The following is a 7500-nucleotide window of genomic DNA, read 5'->3' as shown; positions in this document are numbered from 1 at the left end:
GCGTTCAATTGACTTTGTACATAGTACAGACGAAGTACGACGTTTGCGAAGTACGGCACTCAAAATCATGATTTTCTTGTAAGACGTTTATTTGCAGTTGCTTCCGACTGCGACGAAGTACAGCGTTCAATTGACTTTGTACATAGTACAGACGAAGTACGACGTTTGCGAAGTACGGCACTCAAAATCATGATTTTCTTGTAAGACGTTTACTTGCAGTTGCTTCCGACTGCGACGAAGTACAGCGTTCAATTGACTTTGTACATAGTACAGACGAAGTACGACGTTTGCGAAGTACGGCACTCAAAATCATGATTTTCTTGTACGACGTTTATTTGCACTTGCTGTCGACTGCGACGAGGTTTAGCGTTCACTTGACTTTGTACATAGTATAGACGAAGTACGACGTTTGCGAAGTACGGCACTCAAAATCGTGATTTTCTTGTACGACGTTTATTCGCACGTGCTGCCGACTGCGACGAAATGCAGCGTTCATAGTACAAACGAAGTACGACGTTCACAAAGTGATGAAGTAAAACGTAAACAATAAATAATAATAATGCAACCCACAATACACTAATTGTGTATTAAAATTGCATAACCTACACGAAGTACGACGTTCAAGAATACTAAAGAATTTTATTTGTGTTGTATATAATGAAAAAACAGCAAATTTTTTTGCAAATTACGTATCTGTAAATAAATGTAAACATTTAGCAACTAATCAAAATTGTTTTTTTTGCCTAGATATTAAAGTAAAACATAAAAATACATTAAATTTATAAAATGCAACCCGCAGCACACTAGATCTGCATTAATATTGCATAACCTTCACGAAGTACGACGTCCAAAAATATTAATTTTTTTTTATATTGAGGTTAAAAGTGAGAAAACATAAATTAATAATAATGCAACCTGCAATACACTTAATATGTACTGATCTTGCATAACCTTCACGAAGTACTACGTTCAAATATAAATTAATATTATTGTGACCCGCAATACACTAAATTTGTATCAATATTGCATAACCTACACGAAGTACGACGTTCAAGAATATTAAAGAATTTTATTTGTGTTGTATATAATAAAAAAACAGCAAATTTTTTTGCAAATTACGTATCTGTAAATAAATGTAAACATTCAGCAACTAATCAAAAGTGTTTTTTTGCCTAGACATTAAAGTAAATCATAAGAATACATTAAATTTATAAAATGCAACCCGCAGCACAACAGATGTGCATCAATATTGCATAACTGTTACGAAGTACGACGTCCAAAAATATTAAATTTTTTTTTATATGAAGGTAAAAAGTGAGAAAACATAAATTAATAATAATGCAACCTGCAATACACTTAATGTGTACTGATGTTGCATAACCTTCACGAAGTACTACGTTCAAATATAAATTAATATTATTGCGACCCGCAATACACTAAATTTGTATCAATATTGCATAACTTACACGAAGTACGACGTTTGAAAATATTAAATGTTTTATTTGTAGTTTGCATATAATAAAAAAAAAAACAAATTTTTATGTAAATTACGTATCTATAAATAAACGTACACATTTAACAATTAAATAAACATAGTATTTTGGCCTAGATATTAAATTAAAACATAAAAATGCATAATATTTATTAAAATGCAACTTGCAATACACCAAATGTGTATTAATATTGCATAACCTTTACGAAGTACGACGTTCACGAAGTACGTCGTTTACGAAGTGCGACGTTTACGAAGTGCGACGTTCACGAAGTACGTCGTTTACGAAGTGCGACGTTCACGAAGTACGTCGTTTACGAAGTGCGACGTTCGCGAAGTACGACGTCTACACATTAGGGCACTCAAAATTATTGTTACGTTGTACGACATTCAGACGTTCCAACTGCGACTAACTACAGCATTCATTTGACTTTGCACATACGACGAACGAAGTACGACGTTTACGAAGTACGGCGCTTAAAATAATTTTGTTTTTATTAATTAATTATTTTTTTTAAAACAAACGTTTTTATAATTAAATTTTATAATGGTTTAAATATAAAATATGACTTTTTAATATTATCAATATTTAAAATATTTTCTCCCTTTTGTGTGTATGCCTTATAGTTATAGAGCTGTGCGCTTCGGTAGACGTCGCCTGTGGAGCTATGTCAGTGGAGCGGTGCGCACATCCAATACCGAGCGGCTGCCTCGATCGGTGTCGCGCTGGTATACATATGGTAGTGGTGTGTGTCGATGCGTTGAGTGAGGCGATATGAACGGTGTAACGGTTTAGTCGAAGTTTATCATAAATGACGACGACAAAACGACCGATTATGTATACGTTCTGCATTTGCTTCCAATTTATCGACGTTTATCGCACATTTCCGCTATCGAATTCGAATAGGGCTTTGCTTGCGAGATTGCTTTATTTTGTGATTTTGTGGCTCGCCCAGTTCCCCACAGCGAGATTGCGGATGCGGCAAAACGTATTCTCTTACGTTGGCGGTCCTTATGCAATCAAACTTTGTTGAACTAACAAATGTTTGTGATTTAAACAAACAAAAATAATAAATGCGTCAACTCTCTAATATCCGAGCGAGAATATTTATATAATATTCGTAACGTTTATGGATTCGAAAGAATTTCATAAATTCACGTCGCATTCAATCTTGCGAAGAGTGAAGAGAATGTTTGAACTTTTAAATCGGCAAAGGTAAAAAATAATATTATAAATATTATTATTATGCCTTTATTGACCGATATATGTGTTGTGGTGTTTAACGACTACGACGACGATGATGACGATACATTTATCTCTATATCGTACGAAGAAAAGAAGAAACAGCGTGGCGTTACTTTCTTATATGTTAGATTGTTTCGCACAAACGCGCATATTCTTCATCTTTATAAACGATGATGATGAGTATTTTATTCTCTCGTCTGTCTCAAAAAACACAAAAACACAGTTCCCTGGTTGATCCTGCCAGTAGTCATATGCTTGTCTCAAAGATTAAGCCATGCATGTCTCAGTACAAGCCAAATTAAGGTGAAACCGCGAAAGGCTCATTAAATCAGTTATGGTTCCTTAGATCGTACCCACATTTACTTGGATAACTGTGGTAATTCTAGAGCTAATACATGCAAACAGAGCTCCGACCGGAGACGGAAGGAGCGCTTTTATTAGATCAAAACCAATCGGTGGCGGTTTCGCCGTCATCGTACAACTTGGTGAATCTGAATAACTTTACGCTGATCGCACGGTCTCGCACCGGCGACGCATCTTTCAAATGTCTGCCTTATCAACTGTCGATGGTAGGTTCTGCGCCTACCATGGTTGTAACGGGTAACGGGGAATCAGGGTTCGATTCCGGAGAGGGAGCCTGAGAAACGGCTACCACATCCAAGGAAGGCAGCAGGCGCGCAAATTACCCACTCCCGGCACGGGGAGGTAGTGACGAAAAATAACGATACGGGACTCATCCGAGGCCCCGTAATCGGAATGAGTACACTCTAAACCCTTTAACGAGGATCAATTGGAGGGCAAGTCTGGTGCCAGCAGCCGCGGTAATTCCAGCTCCAATAGCGTATATTAAAGTTGTTGCGGTTAAAAAGCTCGTAGTCGAATTTGTGTCCCGCGCCGCCGGTTCATCGTTCGCGGTGTTAACTGGCGTTTCGCGGGACGTCCTGCCGGTGGGCTTAGCTCGAGAGGGCGGCCCAACTCAATCCCGCCGCGGTGCTCTTCATTGAGTGTCGAGGTGGGCCGGCACGTTTACTTTGAACAAATTAGAGTGCTTAAAGCAGGCTAAAACTTCGCCTGAATACTGTGTGCATGGAATAATGGAATAGGACCTCGGTTCTATTTTGTTGGTTTTCGGAACCCCGAGGTAATGATTAATAGGAACGGATGGGGGCATTCGTATTGCGACGTTAGAGGTGAAATTCTTGGATCGTCGCAAGACGGACAGAAGCGAAAGCATTTGCCAAAAACGCTTTCATTGATCAAGAACGAAAGTTAGAGGTTCGAAGGCGATCAGATACCGCCCTAGTTCTAACCATAAACGATGCCAGCTAGCGATCCGCCGACGTTCCTCCGATGACTCGGCGGGCAGCTTCCGGGAAACCAAAGCTTTTGGGTTCCGGGGGAAGTATGGTTGCAAAGCTGAAACTTAAAGGAATTGACGGAAGGGCACCACCAGGAGTGGAGCCTGCGGCTTAATTTGACTCAACACGGGAAACCTCACCAGGCCCGGACACCGGAAGGATTGACAGATTGAGAGCTCTTTCTTGATTCGGTGGGTGGTGGTGCATGGCCGTTCTTAGTTGGTGGAGCGATTTGTCTGGTTAATTCCGATAACGAACGAGACTCTCGCGTATTTCGACATCCCAAATGCCGGCTGGAGCCGGGTTCGCCCGGTCTCTATGTGCGGTTTTTACTGTCGGCGTACAAACAATTCTTCTTAGAGGGACAGGCGGCTTCTAGCCGCACGAGATTGAGCAATAACAGGTCTGTGATGCCCTTAGATGTTCTGGGCCGCACGCGCGCTACACTGAAGGAATCAGCGTGTCCTCCCTGACCGAGCGGTCCGGGTAACCCGCTGAACCTCCTTCGTGCTAGGGATTGGGGCTTGCAATTGTTCCCCATGAACGAGGAATTCCCAGTAAGCGCGAGTCATAAGCTCGCGTTGATTACGTCCCTGCCCTTTGTACACACCGCCCGTCGCTACTACCGATTGAATGATTTAGTGAGGTCTTCGGACCGGTGCGCGGTGGCGTTTCGACGTTGCCGATGTTGCTGGGAAGATGACCAAACTTGATCATTTAGAGGAAGTAAAAGTCGTAACAAGGTTTCCGTAGGTGAACCTGCGGAAGGATCATTAACGTGTAAATGTTGTTGTTTAGTTGTCACACATACACACACATTTTGTCTGTGCTGATCAACAAAAAACACACATACATACACTATTCGTATGATGATCAATTCTCATACAAAATTCTTTATTATGCGTCGAACGGAAAAGCAACAACGGGTCGTCTTGCATTAAGCGGATCTGTTGTTACGTTTTTCGATTTATTTTATAAATCGATTGTAAACGTGCCGTAAACGACGTTTTCAAAGAATTTTTTCGAACATTAACACGAATCAATATTGTCGAAAGATGGTTATGTGCTAACGTTTTATTATTGCTTTCGCAGTGCCGGTCTTAGCGTATTTCCATCATCGTATTCGCTTCGAAAAAAAGTACTAATACACAGTGGTGGTGTATAATTAATGTGCAAGAGATGTTGTTGTTGTTGTTGTAGTATTTGTATATGGTTGGAGTTATTTATAATAACAAACAAGAATGAATGAATGAATAATAATGGTGTCTGCCAATACGATCGTACTTTATGTACACGACTAAAACTTTATACATACAAACCATAATAATAAATAAACTCGAAACAACCAACAACAAAATTAATACGCTACTGTACATACAAATACACATTTATACATACCATCATTTTACTTAACCGATGGTGAGTGATGTTTGAAAAATAAACGCTTAGGCTTACGGTTTTGTAAGCCAGTCTTTGCGTATTTTCTTCATCGTATTCGCTTCGGAAAAAAGAAAATAAAGATGGTGTATAATTAATGTGTAAAAGAGATGTTGTAGTTGTAATTTAATTTGTAAATGGTTGGAGTTTATTAATAAATAAAAGGGGCTGTCTATTCGTCTGTACTTTATGTACAAGACTAAAACTTTATACATACAAACCATAATAATAAATAAACTCGAAACAACCAACAACAAAATTAATACGCTACTGTACATACAAATACACATTTATACATACCATCATTTTACTTAACCGATGGTGAGTGATGTTTGAAAAATAAACGCTTAGGCTTACGGTTTTGTAAGCCAGTCTTTGCGTATTTTCTTCATCGTATTCGCTTCGGAAAAAAGAAAATAAAGATGGTGTATAATTAATGTGTAAAAGAGATGTTGTAGTTGTAATTCAATTTGTAAATGGTTGGAGTTTATTAATAAATAAAAGGGGCTGTCTATTCGTCTGTACTTTATGTACAAGACTACAAAAACGTTTTATAACAATAAAAAGCTCGAAACAACCAATAACAAAATATACTACTACTATACTACTATACATACAAACGCACATTTATAAATACATAAAATCAATTTACTTTATCGATAGTGAGTGATGTTTGGAAAAAAACGCTTAGGCTTACGGTTTTCGGGTACCTGGGTTCCGCATGCGTCGAAGTAATAATTTACTTTAACGACGCGACGAACCGTAGGAATCTAAATAAAAAAGTTTATTAACTTTTTTAGATTCTGTGGGTTTTAAATGATATACGCCCGACTGACGAAGGAACGTTTTGCACTGCCTGTGCTTTTCTTTTGATTCGTTTTTATGTCGACGGACGTTCTTAGAATGCCCACCAAACGACGTATCACACAAAACACCCTACAATTGTATTGTTTGGTAAATATTGTTGTGATTAAGTTTGCAGCTGTGGCGTTTGTTTGAAGAAAACGTCTGGTTTTTCGACATATTTTCTATTTAATAAATATACATAATGCTTATCGCAAAAGGAGCAGAGTTTTATAGACAAAGTTGATAGAGAAAAAAAACCTAATAGATATATATATACGTATTTATAAAACGTTAATATCATCGGGTTATTCTTTATGTAAACTTAAACTATAACTGCATACTCTTTTCGATAAGTAGAAACAAATGCCACTTTAATTAAATAAAATATTATAAAATATAACGCCGAACGTTTCTTTCGATTGGTCCGTTTCTCACATATACATCACAATTGTAATAACCTTAAGTAGTTATTTTTGTTGTTGTGTGATGATGAAACGATTTCGATGTGGAACGGTGCGTTATGTAATAATATTTTAAATTTGTTTGAAAAGATTACCCTGAACGGTGGATCACTTGGCTCGTGGGTCGATGAAGAACGCAGCTAATTGCGCGTCAACTTGTGAACTGCAGGACACATGAACATCGACATTTCGAACGCACATTGCGGTCCTCGGATATACTGTTCCCGGACCACTCCTGGCTGAGGGTCGTGTCAATTTCAAAGACTGCTCGGTTTTTGTCTTAAACACAGCGCACAATGTTGTGTAGACAATTACGTCGGAGCGTGTTGGGTGCAAATATGACGCGTTACTATAATTGTTAATTGATTGTCGGTTGTCATAATAAAATATTATGCAACGTAGACAACAATAAAAACAATATAAAAAAATAACGCGGCATCCTAAAACGCAATAGCGGCTGACATTCTTATTAGTTTGTTGGTACAAGTTGGTTTAGACGTAGCACGTCCGATATTAAAAAGCAGCCACAACGCTTAAATTTCGAACGAAGCGATCGTCGTGTCCGAGACGTTAAAGTTGTTTATATGCATATTTTATGCACTATAATTAACAACAACAACATTCTCGCAACGACGTCAGATCGATGTTTGAAATTGTTTG

General features: G+C 38.3%; 2 non-coding genes across 2 annotated transcripts; both read left to right on the top strand.

Annotated features, from left to right (window-relative positions):
• Nucleotides 1–2962: 2962 nt before the first annotated feature.
• On the top strand, nucleotides 2963–4872 carry LOC135267821 (small subunit ribosomal RNA). Its single transcript, XR_010336193.1, has one exon. It is a non-coding gene; the product is annotated as a small subunit ribosomal RNA (ribosomal RNA).
• Nucleotides 4873–6932: 2060 nt separating this feature from the next.
• Nucleotides 6933–7089, top strand: LOC135267820 (5.8S ribosomal RNA). The gene has a single exon (XR_010336191.1). It is a non-coding gene; the product is annotated as a 5.8S ribosomal RNA (ribosomal RNA).
• The last annotated feature ends 411 nt before the right edge of the window (nucleotides 7090–7500 follow it).

The sequence above is a fragment of the Tribolium castaneum genome, unplaced genomic scaffold (genome assembly GCF_031307605.1).
Source record: "Tribolium castaneum strain GA2 unplaced genomic scaffold, icTriCast1.1 ptg000101l, whole genome shotgun sequence".
NCBI lineage: Eukaryota > Metazoa > Arthropoda > Insecta > Coleoptera > Tenebrionidae > Tribolium > Tribolium castaneum.
Note: the sequence above shows the minus strand (reverse complement) of the source record. Positions and strands in the feature narration are given on the sequence as shown.